The sequence below is a fragment of the Hippoglossus stenolepis genome, chromosome 17 (genome assembly GCF_022539355.2).
Source record: "Hippoglossus stenolepis isolate QCI-W04-F060 chromosome 17, HSTE1.2, whole genome shotgun sequence".
Lineage (NCBI taxonomy): Eukaryota > Metazoa > Chordata > Actinopteri > Pleuronectiformes > Pleuronectidae > Hippoglossus > Hippoglossus stenolepis.
Genome location: NC_061499.1, coordinates 7,511,797 through 7,536,558, shown reverse-complemented (window position 1 = coordinate 7,536,558; position 24,762 = coordinate 7,511,797). Strand labels below are relative to the sequence as shown.

At 42.7% G+C, this 24,762-nt stretch overlaps 1 long non-coding RNA gene across 1 annotated transcript; it reads right to left on the bottom strand.

Moving 5' to 3' along the window:
• Positions 1-459: 459 nt before the first annotated feature.
• Positions 460-24,762, bottom strand: LOC118125170. The gene is made up of 5 exons (XR_004698797.2): positions 23,982-24,762; positions 21,125-21,173; positions 12,707-12,786; positions 2,562-2,637; positions 460-719 (listed from the first exon to the last, which is right to left on the bottom strand). It is a non-coding gene; the product is annotated as an uncharacterized LOC118125170 (long non-coding RNA).

The window sequence follows — 24,762 nt, the reverse complement described above, 5'->3', positions numbered from 1 at the left end:
TTTTAAAGTCTTGTCATGTGAAGAATAAAATAAAACTACTACTAAAACTGATTTCCATGAAATCTGGAGGAGGGGTGGGGCATGACCCAGAGAACAACACATTTAATATTGGTCTGGATCCGGATCAGGGGACGGAAACTGTAACATCCAAAGGTGGAGAGATTTCTCAACATTTTCACTGATTTCTCAGGGAATCAATTATGGATCTTGATGAAGAACAACAGACATGTTTAGAGAACTGATCTTCATGAGTGTGTGCAATTTGGTGCAGATCAGTATCTGTGCAATCTGCATCTAGTGAATTCAATGTGATTTCACAAGAGGACTGCTGGGCCTTGGTGGAGGTGAACACCTAGAGCCATTGTAGTTGTATAATTTATAAGATGTAGCTCTTAAGTAGGAATTTCCATTTAAAAAAAAATCAGGCTGCTAACAAAAGAGTCTTATTTAAAGAGGGTGTGACTGATTTAGAAGATAAACTTTATTGATCGCGCACAGGGACAGTGAACAGATGCATAGAATAGATGAGTAAACTTAAGAAAAAAGCCATAACTGGCCTGATAAATATGACATGATAATCTGCCATCTACTATGTATAAAATGATAGTGAGAAATCAGATGTATAAGAATGAACACTATACATACTTATAAATATTATGAGTGTGATGGTGGTAAATCATCATGTCGTCTGTCGGCATCAGTTTCAGCTCTTGTCTTTCCTGCGCGTCTCCACAGAGGGGAACCATATCGACACGAGAACAAAAGGCATGAGGGGGAAGAACGAGAAGAAAAAACAAAGAGGAGACAAATTACACAGAGGTAGACTTTGTCGCAGGGGGGGGGGTTAGATGAGGGCGCGGAGGATGAGGTGAGTGATGAGGTCAACGAGAGAAAGGCAAGAAACGAGACAACGAGAGAGAGAGGGAGAGGGAGAGGGAGAGAGAGAGATATGCAAATGGTGTTTGTATGAGTGGGAGAGGGGGAGAGATAGAGGGAGAGAGGCTGTCACTTCAAAAGAGGGAGAGCGAGGCTGAGGGAAAATGACAGACATGGCCGAAGGAAAGGAAAGGAGCGCTTGAGAAAGACAAACCCTGAGAGACTGAGCGATGAACCCACTGCCCCGTCTCACCCCCTCCATCCTCCCCCTCTTCTTCCCTTTCCTCCCTCCCTCCCTGTGTGCTTTGCCATGGTTACCAGACAGTGCTCCCAATGCAGCCAGTTAATGTGTTTTTCAGCGGCGGTCCCGAGCTGGGTACTAATGTGTCTCGGTCTGTCTCCCGCACAATCAATGTCAACTGTCCTGGGATGCACAAACACACGCAGGGCTGCGAGCCAGGGAGCACAGAGACGCCCCGGCTGCGTCGGGGGGGCGAGAGTCCGACAGAGCGACCACATCGCTTTCGTTTATTCGCCTGGAAACCGCCGGATGTGTGCGGTTTGTTGAGTGGTCGGATCTGTGATGCACCTAATATCACATGTTGATGTTTTCTACACTGATCTGAAATATTTATCTCACATTTAATTCATGACTCGGTGACCGAAAACATTTTCTCCTCCCTTGCTCCCAACATGAGAGGAAACAACCGACTACACTTTGAATTATTTTATTCACATGTTACTTAACAAAACAATACACAGATTTTTCAATATATCTTTAATTTTATTGTGATATTTTCACTTAATCAGAACAGGAACATCCAGAGAAGGGAGCATTTCATTCATACATAGAAATTCAATTAAAATTTAAAGTGAGCCACAGAAAATTTATCAGCAACTATTTTGATTTGATGAATTAATTGTTAAGAGTTATTATTCAAACATTTTCTGTTTTGTAACATAAACAATCTGACTTTGTCACTATCAATAAATAAAATAGAACATCAGAGTTTTTCCAGTCTGTTGACGACGTGTCATTCCCAGCGTCCGTGAACTGATTTAAAAATCCCACGTGAATCATACATCGGGGTCACGACCTTTGGCTGCCTTCTTATTGAACTGTGTAAGCACAAAGCTCGCCAAGAAGGCACTGCCCCCTCCAGAGACCCATGTCGTCTCCTCGGCCCTTCCTGATGTCAGGGAAATTTGGGGAATTCTCCCCAGACGACTTCATGCAGTCAAAACATCTTCATTCTGGGACTTTACTCTGATCTATTACACATTCTCATGATGTTAAAAAGAGGATAACACGTTGTCTGGCAACGTGAGAAGCTTTCTCTCAGTCTGATGTCAGGACATGTCGTGGTCTCCAGAAGCAGCTGCATGCACCTTTGTTCCCAAGGACCTCACCTGTGACCTTTCATATCATCACAGGTTAAGGGTCTCAGGGACAAAGACGCACACCAACTCGCACACAGTTTAAATCTTACTGCGAGTTATGAGATTTTTACACGAGAAAATATATTTCAGTGACGCATGAATCCTTTTATCAACAGGCTCAGTGAGAGTAACTCTAAATCTACACATTAAAACATTTTTATTACTAATAGACACAGCAGTTTATATTACAACAAAAACAATTCTCTAAAATGAGAGACAGTTATTACGTCATATTTGATGGTTACCGTTTTCTATGTCGATGCAGTCCGACATGAAATGTTTCGTCTCGACGCGTCCGGACAAACGCGACTCGATCACATCCTGCAAGAGAAAGAGGTGAAAACACGTCAATCCACATGGAAACATTGATTCTCGTGGCGTTATTTATCCGTTCATTTCCTTTTCAGGGCCCTTTCACTGCCTTTCCTCCCTTAGCCAGCGCCTGTTATTCAGTGCAGGTCTGTGCAGTGAAACGTTCCAACGAAATGCCCCCTGCTGGCAGACAGATAGACAAAGCATTTGACGACACACGCACACAAATGCTCGCAGAGGAAAATCCTCAAATTTAATGTATAAATCTGGATTTGCATATGGGATGAGCATATGGCCGTCCAGCCTGTACGAGCGCTAAGCTCCAACAGAGCGGTCAAACAGTTCATAGACACACACACACACACACACACACACACACACACACGACACTCGTCCCTTTGCATGTGCTCACGCATGGAGCGTCCACAGACAGCTGTGCCTGCAGCCGCAGACATCACTGTCATCTTACATTTTCCTACAGGCCTTGTGATCTCACAGGATTATGCAATCCCCCATGAAACCCCCCTCCCCAAAAAAAGATGTTCAGCCTTGAGGGAGCAGCACTGATTTCACTCCTGCACAGACAAGATAAATGTCACAAGAGCCTGACACTGCAGATGCCACATGCAGAATACGAGCCCGGGTTCAAACAACTGCTTCACAGCTGAAAAACTCCATTTGCATCACGTCGACAACTCTATCGTCCGACAACAATCCAGGACGTGTCTCCAACTTACTGTCTGCCCAGGTGCGCACACACGCAAACACACAACAACTACACAAAGGAACACAGCACATGAAGCGTTTTGCAGCCCGTGTGAGAAATGACACCAGCTCTCTCCGTTTCCTCTTTGTCTCTGTGCTTTGAGATATTTTTCTCTGTCCCAGTTTCATCAGCTCCTCTGCTGCTCTGTAAAGCGCCCGAGACAAAGAGCGCTGGATCGAGAGAGAACGGAGTAAAACATTCTCATTTCAAAAAAAGAAGAAAAGAAGGTGGACGCAGACGGAGGGAAGACGCTGAGCGGACGTGGTCGGTCGAACTGTCTCTCGTTCGTTAACCGGCCCGCTCAAGTCATTGTGAACTCACCATTTGTCTTTGCCTGGTGTTCCGTATGTGAACACGCGAACACGCACGCGCACATGCACACGCATACAACAAGTGCGCACACACACCAAGCACAGCGCACTCTCACGATGAGTTATTGATCCGTTTTCCCCCTGAGAGAAAAAAAAGCATCAATTAATCCAGTGGTAAAGAAAATAACGCTTGATAAAACCTATCCTGCCCCATCTTCAGTCTTCCTCTGCTCTGAGCGCTGCACACGGCGGTGAACAGAAAAGCTATTCCCCTCTCGCTACCCCTCCATCTCTCGCTCTCCTCTTTTTGTCTCTCCTCTTCTTCTATCCCTCTCTCAGGCGCTGTCCCTGGCTCTGTTTTGTGCCCGTTTCCCTCTGCCAAGTCACATCACTAATTCTCCAGACAATTAGAGTCCGAGCAAGCAATGTCTGTGAGGCAGGTAAGCCAGGCGCGCACACACACATACACACACACACACACACACATAGAGTAAAACACACACAGACAATTGCATTGATTCCATTATCTGGTGCTGTACCAACACCCCCACTTCCACCAACCCCCAACAACCACCAACAGCGCCTCCATCTATGACCCTCTGCTTTCATAAATCTGTGTCACCTACATATATCGCACACACACACACACGCACACACACACACACTTATGCAAGCATGCAGTATCTCAAGCTATCGCTCTTTCTTCTTCTCTTGCCTGAACACTCTCTATCACTCTGTCCCCACCTCCCCCTGCTCTGTCTCAGCCCTTCCCCTCGTTCCCTATCCTTCCCCCCTCACCCCCCTCAAACCCCCACCCTCGTACTCTAACCCCTTACATTTTTTTCCAGGCATGACGTCCCATCTCACCCATCTTGCAACGCACATTCACACGATGCCGTGTGTCTCTACATGGGTGTTTGTTGCGCTGTTTGTTTGCGTATGTTTGAACTTGCGCTGGTATGTTCTAGCATCTGGAGGAGGTGAGAGGAGAGAGTCAACGAGTGTGAGGTGTGTGTGTGTGCGCATGTCCTCGTGCACTGCTGTGCACACGTGCATCTGTGTGAGAGGTAGTCTGTATGTGGGGTGGGGGTTGGGGGGGATCTCACAGACGGAGGCTGTGGATTTTACACAGCGTGAGGAGCAAAGCCACAGCAAAGCCCAAAGGTGATTAACCTCCCAGCCGACGTGACCACAACACTGCGGCTCTTCTTCCATATTTCATTAACACACCAGGCTGCATTTTGCACAGTTCATCACAAATCAATCTCACCGCCTTTGTTGCACCAAATCCCAAATAACCACTGTCATGTGGTGAGCGATAAGAAAGCTGTCAGTACATTGTGAAATCAAATGGTTGAACTTTGAACCTCGGAAAGAAAATAAAAATGGTAAAATTTGCTGCGACAATTTTCAATAAAAAAACGTGTGAATTATTTCAATGTGTTGAGTAGTGGTAACACAGAATACAATGTCATCAACTTGAGTGGAATCAACAACAAAATAGATCCGTTAACAGGAAGAAATATCAAATGTTGGCGTTAAATTTTAAAACTAATACAGGGATTTACTGCCACTATGTATAACGTGGCTGGTGGCAGGCGGCTGTATTGTGACTGTGTTTCCTCTGGAGTCGGAACATGCCGGGGAGTCGTCTCTTTGTGTGCGCACAGAAAAAGAGCAGTGCTCGGCAGAGATTGCTGATATATGCTCTTTTTTCCCCTCCTCACTGGAGCACTGCAACGCAATGCGGATACTGAGTGTCTGAGCCACTAGCCAGACACACTGGGGGACAGGGGAGGGTGGTGGTGAGGGAGAGGGAGGGGGGCAGGAAGGAGAGGAGGGGAGAGGGGAAGGAGGCGGAGGAGGTAAGCAAGTTCACGCACAGCCCCGAGTTTCAGGACACAGTGGCACTAATGTCTGGCCGTCGTTATCTGCCGATACTACAGAAAATCCTTATGTCTACTGAATAAATACACAGCTTTAAAATTCAACCGCTAGATACCATGAAATTCATCACATTCGTATATTTGTATCATGAGGGTTTTAACTGTTGATGGATCCACAGATGATCTAATAGCAGAAACAACCCTGACACACAAAGAAATGATTTAAAGTACGAGTTCTCTACAGGGTCGACCTTTTATAGCATCCCAGCGTAATGTCCTCTAAAGAGACGCTCTGTGTTTTTGTGCACGGCCGCTAGGAAACAAACAGCTATCGATAGTTGGCTCTATACCCCATTGGACTGCACCAAATAACAAATCAAACAGCACTGCAGAGCAAGGTGGGTCTATTGACGTCTGGATTAGTCGGACCTTGACAGCAAAACCCGATTAGTATTTCAGATGTTGAATTGGTTGGAGAACAAATGTAGAATTTTATTCAGGCTTGGTTATAGAGATGACAATTTTTTCAAATGTACAAGACACACACAAAAAGCTAATTAATTGTATAAAATGGATCAACCCCTCATCATATTATCTTTTTCATCTTCCCTGTATTACTTTGTCGTGTTCCTATCCTGCTATAAAAAGTCGTCCTCTCTTAGAACCTTTTGTCCTTTTTCCGTGTCAGTCTTCGTACTCACCACTCCAAGCGGCCGGGGCATCGATGGCGTTCATATGAGGTGTGTGCGACTCCGCAGGGAAAGCTAGAAGGTTGTACAGTTATCTCCAGGCTGTTTATTATGCGAAACCATACAACCAACTACCTCACACTGCAGAGCACCGGAGCAGGGTCAGCGCTGGAGTCTCTTCCTCCTCCACGCAGAGTCTTCTGTCTGTCTGTCTGTCTGTCTTTGTCTGTCTCTGCCTGTCTCATGTCCAACTACTATCTCACATCTCATTCATCATTATGTGAATTCATCATAAAGCTATGTTGCAGATGAATAAAAATCAATACATGTTTCAAATATTATGTTTATCATGTAGTTCCAACCAAAATCAATCAATATAATATGAATAAATACGATAAAGGTTCGTCTGTGGATACAATATTGAAGTTGAACATTGTGATATTGCTGGAATTTAGAGGAATAACATCTAAGACTCACTAACTATCTACACACTCAATGTATTTTTGTGGACTTGTCTCCCTCTTGTGGGTAGACACTGAACATAGCCCCCCCCCAAACCCAGCCCCCTCCCACAAGAGGCCAAGGCTGTCTCCGAGTACAAAGACGAGCACTTAACCTGCAGTTGCTTACTGTAGGCGTCTGCCTGACCTACTTCTGCAAGTGGAGCTGGTGGAATCTTCCATATCCTCAAAGACTCCATTCAGCAGCACCGAGCAGCGCCTCATTGTCATCCTGAGGTTAAAGTCGAATCCTCCTCCTCTGTTTTCAGTCCGCTAACAGATATCACTCCTTCAGGAACGTCTTTTATCTTCTGCACTCAGGTGGTGTTTTAACGCAACATATTAGATTTAATAAATATTACAACTATTAATACTGATGTTGCTCTTTTTACATCGGCCAAGGAGGTTATGTTTTCATCTGCATTTGTATGTTTGTTTGTCTGTTAGCAAGATTACACAACAACTACCAGACCGATTATCATGAAACTTGGTAAAGTGGTGCAATAAGGGTTAATAAAGATCTCCTTAAATTTGGATCCAGATCACGGGGCATCTTCCTATAGGCACATTTTGCCTATAAAACATCTGGATATAGTTTAAATGTCTGTCAGAAATCAGGTTTTGTCTGAATGACAGTCCAAAACCCAACGATATTTTTTTTACTTTTGTATACTACAAAAAAAGTCCTCACATTTGAGAAGCAGAGAAAATGTTGGACATCTACAGTATGACACAAATCCGTTCACTGATTATACTGTAGTTGTTGATTACTCATCTAATTAACTCAATTTCTCAATCATGTTGTGATGGAACCATAATTGCTGGCTGTTTTTTTTTTTTTTAATGAATAAAGTGCTGCAATCATTAACGTCAGTGGAGTCAGCAGGAGGCGCAGAGGTGTATGGGGAGTTTGCATCCACCTTCCTGTCTGTGGTTAGGTTTACATGATAAGTGCTGTTAGTGTAAAACAAATTGTCTTTGAACATTTCACTGATACGCTGATACAATATTTGTAACGTGCCAAATACGGAAAATGAACATTTCCCTATTTGATTAATAGAAAACATCTGTAAACTCTGTAAATTATGTTTTATTCAACTTTAGCATATTCTAATCTTCTATATACTCTGTTCTATATAGGCATGTCTTATGTCTATCAATTAATATTGTCTTTAATATTGTCTTAATGTTTTTTTATGTCTTATTTAAGGCATCAATTGTTGCCTTGTTGGAAGCTGTAATAAAAATAAATGCCTTCTCTCCAAGGCTTCAAATTAAGTGCTTGTGCAAAAACACCTGAGGCTTTGTCTAATTATTTTTGCAATTTTCCAAAACAGACTTCACGCCCATATGTCCAGGTGTGCAGAGCTGTGAAAGCAGTTTGAGCTTCTCTCTCAAGCTTTTCTATCCACTCTGGATATTCACTATGAATACTGAACACAAGAAATTAACACCTTCAAGGCAGAAACTGGAAAACGTGCGCAACATTATGACAAATTTGGATGATTCCTTGCATCTCTACGATTTTAGGATGTGTGCCCCACCTTCACGTGCGGCCCTTTAAACAGGTATTTCTTTTTTTTTAAATTTACAACATGCAGTGTGTGATTTGCAGTATGAAATAATTTCTACATTTGCAAATGAATTAATCATAACAAACCAAACAAACTTGTGGCTGATGCCTGAGCAGGAGACAGCCCTGTAGGACTTGCAAACACATCTATAATATATGTGATCCTGTCATAGTTTGCAATATGCATGCGTGCGGGTCACTTCATTTAAAGCATTTTGAGATCACGTTTGGTGTGTTTCTGTGTCTCTCTCCCCACCTAGCAACAGCATCAAGGTAAAATATTATCCAAGCATTGGATAGCTGCAGTAGGTCTCTTTGTATTAACAAGGCCAAACAGTGTCACAGGAGTGAAGCACCCTACAGAGTTCTGCAGTACTACAGAGAAACCAGTAAATAATGCTGGCTGAGTGTCGCCTGCAGAAATGGCCATGCCTCTTACCAGCCGTGGATGGGCCGAATACGAGCCAGTGCATGAATGTGTGTAAGAATGAATGAACTTTTCAGACAATAAAAGGATGAACTACTTCCTCTAGATTTGGTGCACTTCATGTCTGTCAGTTTGGGTTTTTTACTTTTTCCACATCTAAACAGGATAAGTTGATTTGTACTATTTAATGTGGTGCATTCAGGGTGAGGCAGGAATCGGTGCATTTCACTGTTACAAATAGGATCTAATGGCTGAGTAATTGAATGACAATTTGGAGTAACAGCACTATCCAGTCAATCTCCCTCATTATCCCCCATAAATAATGGGGCGCACCCACACATTCGACATCTAGCTGAGGTGATCTCCTGCAAAAGCAGCAAATTGGCTGTTGTTAGCAGTCAGTGGCTGTGTTTTGACACTCCGTGTGTGAGCCTCAAGGACTCATTGATTACTTGCAGAGTTGCTAGGCCTCCTATTCATCGTGGTCAATGCACCAAAAATACAACCTGAAAGTGTAAGATGACTGAGGCCTCACTGATGAAGCTGGATTCAAACTCACTGCTGGTAAATCATTGATCCCTCAAGAAGGTAACTCACTCCATCAGCTTCCAGGACCTTGAATTGCATATTAATTTATATAACTTAGCACATGTAAATGTGTATAAGATGATGAATGGCTGTGATGGGTCTGGTTCTATTACATTTAAGGAATAAAAGCCATTTGTTATCAGCCTAACCTTGTTAATTATCATAAAGATTTACCATTTACCATTAGATGAAAAAATGAGCCAAGTAAGTGTTAACTTCAAAAGGACTGGCAGCTCCATATGCTTGATAAAGACATAGTTTTTTTATATTGGCCAGCTTCCAAATCCAAACCCTTTCACCTCGCCTCTCTCCACTGCCCTCTGCCATGCTAAAAGCCCACCCTCCACCCTCCACCCTTCCCTTTCTTTTCTTTCTCTGGCCGTCCTCCTGCCTCTCTAAGTGCCTCTTATTTGTCCTTCATCACCAAACATTTCAGGCCTCAAAATCTTTTATAACTTTTTTTTTTTCACAGAAAATCTCTCTGTTCATACCAACAAAGTCGCCCCCAGCCCCGCTGCTCCCATGATTCCTCTCCTCCCCTTCTTTAACCTCTCTCACCGTTTCATTCGCAGTCGAATCACGCATGAATGCGGCATGGTTGTGCCAATGCCAGCTCTTTGCCAATCTGCTTGGGTGTGTTTGTTTGCCAAAGTGAGTCTGGTGGGAAGCCTCTGCAGGCTGGTGTCGGGTCAGGTGAAGCTTTGTAAGAATTACAATTTACCCTCTGGAGAGAGCAAATAAAAATTAATCGTGTTGAGCCAAAGAATATATTTAGATATGCCTAAAATCACCAAAAATACTGGTCGTGCCACCACCTGAAATTCTAGTTAGTTAAACAAACTATTAATATTCTATTAATGTACAATGCTGGTTAACTGTGTCTGCCACTAACAGCTGCCTGGACAATGTAAGTAGAAAATGCGAGTGATAAGGTTGCTGGTGTAAACACGACTAATGTTAGCCACATGTAGCAAAGTGTGCAACTACAGCCAAACATTAATTAACACTTTAAAAAGTATTTGGCGAATTTGGCCCATGAGCAAAATAACAAATATCATGTTCATGTAAATCTCTCAAATTTAATTTCTTATTAATTCAATTTGTTGATTTTATTTTAATTGTCATCATCACATCCAATCATGGCTTTTGGGATATGGATTATCAGGCACATGATCATCATGTGTTAATCTCCTAACAACAGCTGAGACAATACTTAGTAACAACAAACTGTTTCTCAGTCATTACTGCAGAAATAATTAGTTGTTGAGGGAACATCCACTGCATCTGTTTAAGATTTGGTGAAATGGAAACTGGCTGAAAGTACTTCTCCATTAAGATCACATTAAAAATATCTACATAAAGAATTATAATATATAACCATATTCAAGAAATGTCAAATTGAACATTTAAAATACGAAATCTTGTTTTATATTTTCACATAAATAGACCATTTTACACAATTACTTCCGTGATTTGTTTTTTGGGCACAATCGATCTCTAGATTTTAGGAACCAGTGATTGGAACAGTAAATATAAGTTGTTTGTCTTCAAAAATATATAATAAATAAATTAAATTTGTCAACATCTGTGAAAAGTTAGAGAGGAAAACCATCAAATGGAAAATGGAGTGTACAGAGATATACAGAGATATAATGAAAAAGATAAGATTCTTTAAATTCAAGCACAGAGCTGCCTCACATGTCTATCAAGAAAAAAGTTATTTAAAAAAATACCTAAAACATTGAGGCTCTGCTGTACAAGAAAGAACAAAGATTTCAGGTGGATTTCAACCACTCCCTGTTTTTGAGAAGTGACGCACGGAGACTACCACCCAAACAATGTAGTGGCAGGAGCGAAATCTGCCCGGTGACAGCAGTTGTTAACTGCAGCTATGAATCGTCTGGCAAGTGCCACCTCAACAGGAACGCTGGGCTCAGACAGCGGTTCTCAAAGTCGGGACCAAGGAGCGCCGCCGATCCCGCTGATTTTACTGAGGGACACACACTGTTTAGGTGAACACGACTGTCTCTTAATTAAGAAAAAAATCCCAGAGTAACAGAGTTATAATGGGATGAGATAGGTGAGTGACTGTGATGAGGAAAAAACAAGTATCTGGGTAGAGAAATGGATGCATGAATGAAAATATTCGTAGAAAATGTTTCCAATATTGAAATGTAACTTTGGCAGCGTCTGCAGCAGAGTGTGATCAGTACTTTCCAAGCAACACTTCTAAGAAAGAGATTATTTAGAGATGGAGAACGAACATGTTTTCTCTCAAAAACAGGATGTTACCCTGTGTGTTGAGGACTCGGACCTGAGATCCCCATCGATGCTAATGCACCTCTTCAGTCAGATGACAGCTTGGTGCAGGGATAAGTGTCTGCTACTTACAAACCATACATTATTAGCTCTCTCAGGATAAAATGAGAGTCCGTAGTGCAATTTCTTCCAACCCCCCCCCCCTCCACTCTTCTCGTACCTTATTTACAAAGGCAGAAAATGTTACCATGGGAACACACTACTAGGCAACCTCCTTGGCTTGGCATGATGCCCAGTGGTTGCTAGGGCACTGTTGTCAGTGGCTATTGGGTTGTGTGGGCCAGTCTGCGTGTGTGTGTGTGTTCTACATATATGTGTGTTGTTGTGTGAGAGTAGTAGAGGCGCTGTGTGCACATTCACCAACCACGTCTCAGCGTGACAAAAATCTACATTAACAGTTGAATGTTCTTTTTCCATAATGGCGGCTTTATATGTTCCCAGTATGTCATTATTTAAAAAAAAAAAAAGTACCATTTTGAATTGGTTTTCTTGATGGTTTGCCTCTGTGGGTGACAAATAATGGGAGGCTGCTACGAATCTTTTTTCTTGTGTTAAAGTGTGTTGGTATAAGAGAAATAAAAAGAGAGGGAATAATCATGCGTGCAGTTACGCGACATCCCATGTGCAGTCATACTGAATAACAATAACATGCATGATGGCTCTGAGCTTTAATCTTTTTACAACTGGTTTTACTAGCAGTTGGGAGGTGGTCGGTTTTTAATGGCGGTGATATAACAATTTTCCTTCATTGCGTATTTTCAGTGAGAACAAACGTACGTTTTATGATGAGAATGAGAATAAAAGAGACGTGACGAGACAGAGAGTGACTGTCGGAGAAGAAAAAGGACATGAGAGACATGGAAATGTTGGTGTGTCCCTCTGTATACTCGGTGGTGACTTTCTCCATCACAAGCTCTGATGTCTCAAGCTGTTTGCTCTCCCTTTCATTTCAGTCAGATTTCAAAGAGTCTTTGTTGGTATGAAAGAAAGCAACGGGAAGATGTTGCCAAAACATTTACCTCATAACCGGGATCTAGTCGGAGGCTTTTCCCATGGCTCTGCTCGCACTGGGGAGCTTCTGTAGTTGACCATGGCATTCCTGAAATCAGCAGAGCATCATGCAGATTATTAGCATACCACAGGGAAGGAATGGGAACATCAATTAATACACTGAGCCATGAAGTTGGATAAGTAAATAAATAATGTCAGCCATTCTTGACACAACCCGATCTGGGCTTTTGGCCAGGCCACATGGCCAAGCAGAGCTGTTTTCAGCAGAAACCGTCCTGGGCACGATCATGAAAGAATACTACCACACAGTTCAATCAGAGTGGACCAATCCCTGATTAGAGACTAAGCAGTCGCCAGCACAAAGAAGTGGATGGAGACACGAGCATTTATGACGGAGGACGCATCAAACACTGTGTGCGGAGTATGACATGGTTTAACAAAGTGGGATAAAATGGTGAGAATTAATACTGTGTCCTCGACAAAGCATGAATGAGAGGGTGGTGCAAAAATGCACGCACAGAGGAGACGGTTAAAGACAACGATGATGAATAATACATTAATAACGTTAGAAAATACAATCGGACATAAATTAAACAGCAGCCAGCCAAACAAATGCAATAATTATGGAACTGCAACACCATGAAAGACGACGGAGACGGAGATGTGCTGCTTTTGTGTTGGTGTGCGCTCATTAATTCCCACATGTGTATGTATAATGGGTCTGTGTGTTCCTGTCTGCATGCACTTAGGGAGTGTGAGTATTGCCTGCAGTGCATCTTCTCTAATATTAGAGAGGAAGCACAGCGTCTCCCACCCCCCCTTCTTCTCCCCCGGCCCCTTTGAACTTAAGTTGCTGCTGGAGATGCTTTCTCACTGAGCACAGCATGTCCTAGAAGGAGGTCAGAGGGCAGGACAAACAGTCTGGCTTCATGGCAACTTGCTGCCACCAACCGAAAGTTTAAAGTGGCTGGTGGAGCGGGACAGAGTGGTCAACGGAGAGCAGCCTCTAAAAATGCTGAATTAAACACTGCACCTCAAAGGATTAACATATATTTCTGTATCATAAGATTCCGTAGAAAAACCAAGACCAACTATGAGTTGGATCCTAATGATGAGTAATTTATTCCTCTATAGAACTCCATTGTTGAACAGAAACTATCTAAAAGCACCTCAATGAGACACACGTTGCACTGGATGTTCCTTCATTAACCTGCACGTCTGTACCTAATTTTGAGTCAACCCCACAGAGGTGACATAAATACTCACAAGCACATATCAGTCTGTAGCTGGATTTAGCAAACAAGCTATAGATTCCCCTGTGAGTCCTTTTTTTTTTAAAATAAATCTATGTATACATGTGTGACCAATTTTTAAAGGTGTTCCAGAATGTGGTTTATCACAGGAATGTGTTATTGAGTTTAGAAGAGTTATAACACGACCTATGAGTAACGCTTCTTTTTCAGGGCTGAGTACAGAAAGTGAGGAGACAGTCTGGCAGGATGAGGGCTTGCTGGTTAGCATGACAAGTCAAAGAAAAGAAGTGATAGAAATAGAAGGAAGGAAAGAGCTACAACTGGCCTTTCTTTCAGCTCCTGGTGAGTAAAGGGATAAAGTTAGATATTGAACTTGAAGTATTTCTTCTAGCTGTTGATTGTTTTTGTCAAGTCACCAGTCCAACACCCCAATTCGGAATTTTGAGATTCTAAAATCCAGAAAATATTTGGCATTTTTTCTTGAAAAATTAGCTAAATTATCAATTGATGAGGAAAACAGACATTAATTTATTTTCTCTCCTCTCACCAAATCATGCTATAACAGCAGTTTACCGTGTGATCACTCAAACTGGAATTCCTTGCAACATACAAGATGGCTGCATTTTTGGTTGAAATGTCCACCAACTGTGGATTTTCACTTTGATATGTGATTTTAGTAATAAAAATAGGGCAAAACACCAGATTATTCTTGTAATATATTCAACACATGTTAATATTGTAAATTTTATTTGTGTATAATGGCATTTTTGGGGGTTTTTGTTCTGGATTTCAATACAATATATCACATTTTTCTTAATTCTCTGTCTTGAACTTGGTTGAATTGTTTTCCAATTTTTTGAGTCTGAAGACTGTAAAAAATATCTTCGAGAAACACACAATCACTCCCACAAATGACGACCTAGTTCACATTTCTCTCTGAATAATTGGCAGCAAACTGAATTCCTCTCATTTGCTGTACTAATTATTCTTGAGTAGAATTGAGCAGACCTGAGAAATGAACTGCAGCTGTAATTGTGTTGCCTGCCGGTGCCAGCCCCAGACTGCTCGTGTTTTCATACTCCCCCCTGAGGTGTTGGATCAATATGGAATCCAGGTTCCTTTGTATGTCATTAGCTTGTTTGATGCTTGAGCCGAGACTTCTCCAAACCTCCGTGTTTCCAGCCTCTGAGATCTCTCACATGAAGAGTATGGGATTTCAGGTGTGTCTTGTCTGCAGTGTATGGGTGTGCATATTGACCTTCAAAGCGGCTCGAGTATAACAGTATTGTAAATAGGTATTTTCTCTCTGTTGGAGTGCGTGTGCAAGGCTTGTGTGCACACGGTGTGTGTCCTTGTGTTTGCTCAATGCGGCAGAGGGTGGAGTGGCAGATCAATAGGAAACAAATGAATTCAGATCAATATGAAGCCAGGGAGTGAAGGAGAGAGGAGAGATTGAAAGTGAGTGAGTGGGGTGATGCACCAGAGAGGAGGAAGAGGAGGAGGTGGAGGGGTGGTGTTGGCGGGTTGGAGGGATGATGTGTTACCAGCAGCACAGCGACTAACTGCACACTTGGGAAAGACCACTCATTTCTACAGCCCAAACCTCAGTGCTTTGAGGTCATTGACGGTTAAAATGGATGGTTAAGCGAGTTAGAGATAAGACGGGGAGAGACCGGAGCAGCAGAGCACTGGAGAAAAACCCTGCAATCCTGCATCACTGGTGGGATCGGTTTAGGTGGATATATGCAGTAAAATGAGGCTGGATAGCGCTTACATTTCTTCAAGACCCTTTCCTGGTTACACTAAGTTGCATATTGGATGTATCTCTTTCTACTAACGCTATGTTTCCCCTTTTTTAGTCCACTCTTTCAACAATTTTCCTGTCGTCATATTTCACTTGTGCCTTGTACCTATTTTTTGCCAGAAACCAATCTGTTGATGACTGTGGTGATGTGGGTCAAGGATGTTAATTAACAAAATGTAATCTCCGCTCTCACATAGCAACTCTCGCTGACTTGTGTTCTGCTGCTAAATAACACATTTGCTTCTCTACTCGCATGGTAAGATTAGAAATCTGCAGCTAGAGAGGATTCAATTATCACCTTTCAACTTGAACTCCAAATTAAAGTTAGAGCTTGATGTGTGCACCAAACCTGTGAGGAACTAACACGTTCAGATTGGAGGAGTTGTAGACTTCTGCCGTCCAATTTCTCATTATTTTATTTAAAAGTTTGGACCTAGCTATAAGATTTTACTACCAAACAAACTTTTTGTCAATGTTAGTAAGGCTACAGCCTCCAGTTATGTTCAAGATTGTTGGATCTGTCATTTATTTTCTCCGTTAATGGATTTTGTTTATAAAACTGCAGAATATTAGATTTTCTTACTGCTTTGCAGAATCGTTTTGAAATAGGAAACGATTGCTTGTCTTTGTGTATCTACTCATATAGACTCGGCACTGAGATCAAAGCATCAAGAGCCATTTGGGAGTCAGAACTGAATGAGACTTTGAAGCGATGACGGTGAAAACAAACACGTAGCTGCTGAGTACTTTGTGAATGGGCACTCTTCACTTCCAGCTCAAGGTTTCTCAGCTCTTGAGGTGGATTGCAATGAAAAATGTCTCATTTAGCTATGAATGCAGTGTCTATGATACCCTAGAGTATGTTCTGTATGGTGTAAGTGATATTGTTTAATTCAAGTGGATAGCTATATTAACCTGAATACGAACAGCTCAAAACACAAAAACTTCAAATTTTTGAAAATATTAACATTTGAGATGCCGGAGCGACTGACTTGTTTGTATATTTGCTGGGGAAAAAAACAATAAATGAATCAATTCACCAAGTAATAGATTCAGGTAAATTAAACATGAAATATGTAACTTTGTCTTCACCCAAAACATCTGTGTAACGTCCCATTACCTTGAATAAAACTGGGGTTTTCTCTGGGTTTTAACATTGTTGGAAACATTTTGGATAATGTAAATACACAAGTCAACCAAATATATAACATAGGTCATGTCATTTTAGACATTTTAATGTTACATGTTATATTTGTAAACATTAGTAAAAGACAGCCACATAATGACAGCATCAAACAGTGGGGAATTCCTCTTACTTCCTATGCATGAAAGTATTGACTCCTATATCATATTTGGTTGTAAGTAGCATATTGTATTGTCCTTTAGTGTGTCTCAGAGGGACACAGATGCCACCGCTGTATATTTCGCTGCACTTAATGGACCTAGTAGAGCAAAGGAGAGACCGGATATTGAGAGTTGCAGCCAGTGACAGTGACAGTGACTTCTGAGGCCGTCCGTCAGATTTGTGGAGAGATTAACGGCTGAAACAGTGAGATCAGCAATCCTTCAACCACATCACTGTAGCTCATTGCACCCTCGTTGAACCCACACTATCATTTTCACCTTTGGCAATTTTGCACAGTGAGCTAAGTTGAGACAGTGACCATGGATACAAACGAGATAAAGTGAGAGGCAGAGAGAGAGAGAGAGAGAGAGAGAGAGAGAGAGAGAGAGAGAGAGAGAGAGACATACTGTAGATGCTGCAGATAAGTGTGTGTTACGTGAACAAAATGGGCCATGAGAGAAAGTGAGACACAGTCTATAAAAGGCTGCAACCCACAATTATTTGGATTTTTTATTATCTCCGCCGAGGAGGTTATGTTTTCACCTCTGTCTGTTTGTTGATTTTCAAAGTTGGTGTTGCATTATTTTCTCACTGACCACGTATTAACCTTGCGTCCTTGCTTTTTCAATCAGCACAAGACTCACTTTGTATTTTAAGTGTCATTTCAAGAGGAGGCAAAGCCTTCGGAGAGATCTACAGATGGAAGGACAGACTGACAGAAAGTGAGAGATACTTGAGGCATTAATGTAGAACATCAACTCCAACTAGACAGTCTGCTTAAAAACACGGAGAGGCATGTCTCTCAGCTTTTCTTCCTCTCTGTTCTCTTTAATCTGACAGCCTCCCCCCCTCTGTCCGTCTCTCTCCCTCTCTCCCCCTCTCTCTCTCTCTGTCCCCCTGAGCTGTGTTCTGTGTGTTCCATCCCTGCCTCTCTCCATCTCCCTTCCTCTAATGTGCTCTGGCGGGTGTTACCCACGGGTGCTTGCGCTGCTGCTGCCATCCTAGAGCCGGGTCACGGGGGCAGCTGAAGCGGCGTGATGCTGTCTGTGACATCATCAGTCGCTGTTATTACTCACATCTCACCTCCCCTCTGCCAGGGCTTTAGATGCTTGGTGGTGGGCAGATGAACACACACACACACACACACACACACACACACACACACACACACACACACACACACACACACACACACACACACACACACACACACACACACACACACACAACACACACACACACACACACATACATACATACATACATACAAGCAAACAAACAAACAGAGATTTACAACCCTGCTCTCAGAGCTAAATTAAATATTATTTGAAGAGCTCGAAATTCTGAATCCCACTTTGAGGTTAAAAACAGTTCAGTGTCACACAGAGATGAGATAGTTGGTATACAGACATATTAATGTTTCATAGGAAATAAATTTGCCATTGTAAGTGTTTGCTGCATATACTGAATATTTTTTTATATTTTTCATTTAATTATTCAAATTACTAGTTTCAATGTAAATGGACTGCTGAAAGGGCACGACACTAAAATTAATAATTTAACATGACAGAATATTTTCGACACACTGTCAGTCACTGCAATGTATGGAAAATTACTTAGTGCGTATGGTGTAATTATTTTTTTAATCACCGACTAATGGGTTGATTTTCAATGAGTCCATAATTAAAGATGTGATAATTGAAAATGCCCACTGCTGTCTTCACATTGTTAGTTTTAATCTAAAAGCACTACAAGATAGGTAAGTTGTCAGTAACAGAAAAAAAGGCTGTTAATTCCGTTTTAATACACTTTCACAATCGTTTTAAGTCCTAAGAAAACAATGAACATCTTTCACAAAAGTAAAGTAAAAAAACAAATCAAACTTCACTAGTAATTTACATGTATGAACAAAAGAACGTGAGAATCTGCAGTTGAATCTCCCTCCGCATGAGCTATAAAGCTGTTTATACTCTGCGTGTGTGTAAAAGGGAGAAATGTGCTTCCATTCAGCGAGCATGTGTGCAGAGTTCAGACTGTGTCAAATCACCACATGTGCCATCAGCAGAAACACCCCTGTACCTCGGGGTCTGTCTGTCACCCCCGCTGACAGCCAATGAAGAGGTGAGAGTCTTCAAACTCCTTCACTCAGGAATACTGATAGCTGCTATGAACGCCCTGAGCCTGTGTGTGGGAACACGCCATATAAATCATACATGACCAGCACCACCAGGCACCATATGCATGCTACAGCCCTGCATTAATAACAAGCATGCCAGTGTCATATTCACAAGCATACAGAGAATGTAAATGTCTGCGTCTTCCTTTGTCTCACGCCTCTGCCCTCCTAACACGTCCACTTGAAAGCACCTGCAGCACTGAACTCAATAACCCGCAGAAAACTAATGAGACAGACAGAATTGACACAGAAAAGATAGGAGGGTTGGAGAATGGATAAATCAGACAACAATGACAGAATAATGACATTTGGAGTATAAATACCTGAAGGTACGAGTATTTGAAGATGAAAAACAACAGCGAAAAGTGCACGGGGACATATACAAGGTAGAAGAAAGAGTCTGAAAAAATATGATATGGCAAAGTAGAACAGACAGATGAACTAAAGGAGAGACACAAGAGACAGAAGGAGACAGACAAAGAACGAACAGGAAGAACAAAAGATGAAATGATGAAACACAAAAGAAAGGAAGGGCGAGAGAGAAGGACAGACTAGGAGCCAGACAGAGAGGAAGAGGGGCAAGAGAGAGAGAGAGAAAGGAAGGATGGGCAGGCAGAATTAGAAAAAGAACGAGCGAGACGGAGGCGCAGGGCGGCAGTGCGCATGCGGAAATAGGTGGCAGACTCTTGTCAGTGCAGTGACCTAGTCGCGCAGGACTGAGGAATTCTCCCCGTCGACCCGGACACATTCCTCCAGTCCTCAGACGTTAACCCATGCCACACCACCCTACTGTACTGCAGTGGCTCCTCTGTCACCGACCCATGAAATACATCACTTTAACAATTCCGCAGATCCGCATGCCGCCGACACTGCATAGTTTATAAGGCAGAATTTAACATTTCTCATTCTGAGTAGGTGCTGGGAATAAATCTTGAAATCTAATAAATGACCTGCAGTGTATTTGCAAGGCACTTCCTGAACAGTGGGAGCGGATTGCTGCAAATCTCTGAGCAAACACCTTCAACGAGAATTGAAATATCAGGTAAAGTGCAGAGCTCAACCAGCCCTGAATCGATGTTCTGTGCTGCCTGCAGAGAATGTGTGTGTGTGTGTGTGTGTGTGTGTGTGTGTGTGTGTGTGTGTGTGTGTGTGTGTGTGTGTGTGTGTGTGTGTGTGTGTGTGTGTGTGTGTGTGTGCGCATCGCTCCTCTGCAAAAAACACATTGTGAAAATATCAGGCCAAGAAGGGCTCTATTGTGTGACAGAGGCAGAATGTAGCTCTTATTCTCCTGCTGTTGGACCGGGGGCACGGGGGTGACATCAGCACAAAGACAAAAATGTAATGTGAGGCATCTCCAAAGCTAGCTTCAAGGCTAGACCACAGGACGCTCTTTATACCCGCACTCTCTCACTTTTCAGCAGCATCTGATAATCGGGACGTGACCAACCGATGACCTTTCACGTGTTGCGTACTAAGATAAGTCACAGCCAACATTGTTACACCGGGCCGAGCGGTGCGCTAACAAAATGAGAGATTGTCCGTTCGCTGCTTTCACGCAGGCCGACGGTTAGCACATAACTGCGAGGTTAATCACAACAGAATGAGTCAGGGAAGAGTAATTCAATTATTCTGATGGTGTATTGACGTTTCGATCGAGCCACAGACTAAAATGGCTGACCAAGAGTTCCTGACTGCTGACTGCCATTAAGCACAAATCTGCTCAGTAAAGCACTTGATTTCTCACAAACCTAAACACACACTCATTTTTTTTAGATAAGTTAAAAAAGTATCTGCTGTTTCTTCTGGACACTTAAACGACTTAACTATGAACAGAAAATGTTTCCTTACCTGATCAACATCTTCAAAGAAAAGGTTCAGGTTGTCTCGGCAGCTCAATCTGAAACAGACATTATTCACATTATAATCATACTATAGAACTAATTCTGGGTTATGGGTGAGTCATTAAAAATGATCATATAAATATCAACATATCAGATAGAATATGCATTTTATATTGTTTTATTAGGCCCCACCCAACAAAACCATTAGTCTTTTTAATCTTCTATTAAATAAATACCCTTGACTCTTGCAGGCATTAGTACTACTCGTGTTGCACACCAGGTCTGTCGTACTCAAACGATAGTGGCTTTGTCAGTTTGCAGTAAATTCAGCCGCACAAACTCAAACCTGCTACACACAATGGCAGCTTGCATGGGAATTCCTGAGGTCTGTTCGATCCATTAATGTATGCTGCGGTTGAATGTCATCAATTATGAATGAGAAACACAGAGATTCACAGAGAGCTGGTACAGAATCATGGGAACAGCGCCGGGTTGTTGTACCTTGAGTATCTCACACAGAAATGTGGTTTAAAATGACTGAGGCAAGAGAGGCAGTAAGCTCCTATAGGTGACGTTGTTCTACTTCCTCAGCCTTTAGGTGTCAGACACTTAACTCCATATGTGAGAATACTGCAGTGGGGGCCTCTTCCCCTTTAAGGAACAGGTATTCATGAGTGTGTTGACCCTGTCAGTGAGTTCATACCATAAGCAGACCCATATAGCCTCTCCTCCAGAGCCCCTGATCACGAGCCTGCTGAGCTGCCGCCTCAGTTATGTAAGATTACATAACACCAGGTCTGTCTGAGTAATATTTCATAACCTGAGGGTCCAACTACACTCGCATTACCATAAAATCCCCTTAGGAGTGGTATCAAAGGTGCTAGGCAGATTTGGTAAAGTAAAAGTCAAATTTGAAAACAAATAAGGACAAGTTGAAGGTTCCTGGTTCAGGAAAAACATTTTTGACATCAACGACTTTGCTCTTCATTTTCTCCAACGCTGAAGTGGAGGTCACGGAAAGGTTGTGGCAGGGACGCTACGAAACAAAAGCATCCTCCCCCTTGGCTTATCACACAACGCAGCGATGCTTTCTGCCCATAAATGTCAAATCATTATGTATTAATCAAATCATTGCATATGAATTAATCCAGCACACACTTAGTAACTGAACGTTATTACAGAACTGGGCCAGTAACTGTTATCTAACGGCGCCAGCTTCTTTCTTATTATATCTCCATAATTCATTATTTAATTAAAGAATATCCGCACTGGTTTTAATCAAAACTTTTACAACAATGTCCTCAAATAACTTCAATAACCTCGCCTGATTCACGAACACATGACAAAGAGAGATTTTCAAATGTTCCAGGAACGAGCAGAGTCTAAATGTGCTTCTGCTTTTCGTTCGAGGAACACACACATGTATGCACGTTTCCTATGGAACGATGCCAGCGAGAAATATCGGATACGGATAACGACTGTGGCAAATGATGGAGAAAATGTGGGCAGAGATAACAGGAGGCTGTGTAAATAAAAAACATAAGAGAGCAGATAAAAAAAACAGGCGAGGAAGAGGAAAGGAAAGAGATGCCAGGAGATATCTGAGGCTGATACTGCGGGGAACGAGGTACACTACACTCGATGGAGGTTATAGCAGATGGTCTGCAAATGGACGATAGCAGACCTGCGTTTTAAACACAGTGTCATGCCTCTGTCTACTGTCTAGCCTCCACTGTATTTAAAGTGCAAAAATGCATTCATGTAATCTGCTGCTGTCGACATCCTAACATCGCAGATTTGCACCGAAAGCCTCCATCTTTACCTGGAACTTCACCACATCAGACAAAAGTCGTGTTGGCCAAATGCGCAGGATGTAAAAATGAAAAACTTGTTGAAACTGACTCCGGGATGTTACGCAGCTTAGGCGCTTGAATAAATCCACCCTTATCTTTGGTTAACACCGAACCACATCTTGGACCGTGGGTTTCGTCTTTTTTACGGGCGGACCAACAGATAAACTGGGGATACCCGGATGAACGGATGGAAGATGGGATAGAAAAGGGGGGGAAAAGCATGGGAGGAGTAAAAGAACTGAATGAGAGAAGAGGAGGAAGAAAACCTGCAGCACTTACAGTGTTTCGTCGCTTCGTTCCGCCTCATTTAACACCTCACCTTCTGTTTCTGTGCATTTTATAACTAACTTATCGCGCAATCATTCCCTGAATATGAAACATGAAACGTGATTGTGCAAATCCACGCATGCGTAAGCAGGAGTGTCTGTCCGCCACTGCCGGCTCCTTTAACACCCCAGCATACGAACACACACACACACACACACACACACACACACACACACACACACACACACACACACACACACACACACACACACACACACACACACACACACACACACACACACACACACACACACACACACACACACACACACACACACAATTGCACACACCCTGCCTCCTGCATGTGCTACCCTCCCATGCACGGGCCCCCCTAAAACGGGGTGCACTCGATGATCCCTTTCCCTCAGCCCTCATCTGAATGTGAGCAGAGGTAATCCTTCAAGGAGAGGCAAAGAGAACAGCGATAACCCACAATAAAGAGGAGCTGAAAGAGGAAAGAGAGAGACAGCGAAAGAGGGAGAGAAGGTGGAGCGTGAGATGGGATAGACAAACAGGATGGAGGGATTAGCAACCTAGGGAACACATTTTTCAAACAAGAAAAAAGACGACAGTTGAAAAATGAAGCGAAGGCGAAGGAGAGGAGAAGGCTTCAAGGGAAGACGGAACGCAGGGAGGCTGCATGTGTGAGAAAGGAAAAAGAACGTGTACACACAGTATACTCACAGATGAATGAGAGGGTGACCGCAGAAGTGATGAAAAATCATGTCAAAAAACAAAAAATGAAAGGCAACCAGAGACTGCAAGCCTGAGTGAGGCGAGAAGTCCGGCTCCCTCTCATTCTGGAGTTTAGTTTTTTCTCCTTTTCCCGCGATTTTTGCCATTTTCTATCCAGCCGTCCCTCCTTCCTAAGTCTATCCCCTACTGGTCCCCCTTCTCCTCTCTTCCCCCTCCCGTTTTTCTTGCCAGTGCCGGTACTCTTTTTCCTACCTCTCTCTCTCTCTCTCTCTCTCCCTCTCTCCGTCTTTCTCACTTTCTCCCGCAGACCATGCTCTCCATTTTCCCCTCATTCTTTGCCCATGTCCCCTTCATCTGTCTATTAATCGGACACTTTTCTTTTTCTTCCACCCTCATCTAGCGCTTCAGATTGAAGATGAGATTTGAAAAAGAAAAACGTCTCTAAACTGAAATCGAGTTTTAAGTTGAAAAAAAAAAAATACTGCAGTTTGTGGCATGCAGTCTAACGCAGGGAGAATCCACGGCCCTGCTTTTTTTTCAGAGTCGCCACGTAGAGTAAGGGTGAAGCATCTGTGTGGCGGTGCCTCCTTACATGAGGGCATAACCAAAAGCAAAGGATGGCAAGCAAAAGAAAAAGAAGGAAAAAAAACTGAGCTTGTTGCAGTCGTCCCCAGCGAAAGTAGACAGTAAGAGCGCGTGAGGAGAAGGAGTGGGAAGGAGTCCGGGGTGTGTGCATGTGAGGTGGGTGGGGAGAGAAAGGAGAGCCAGA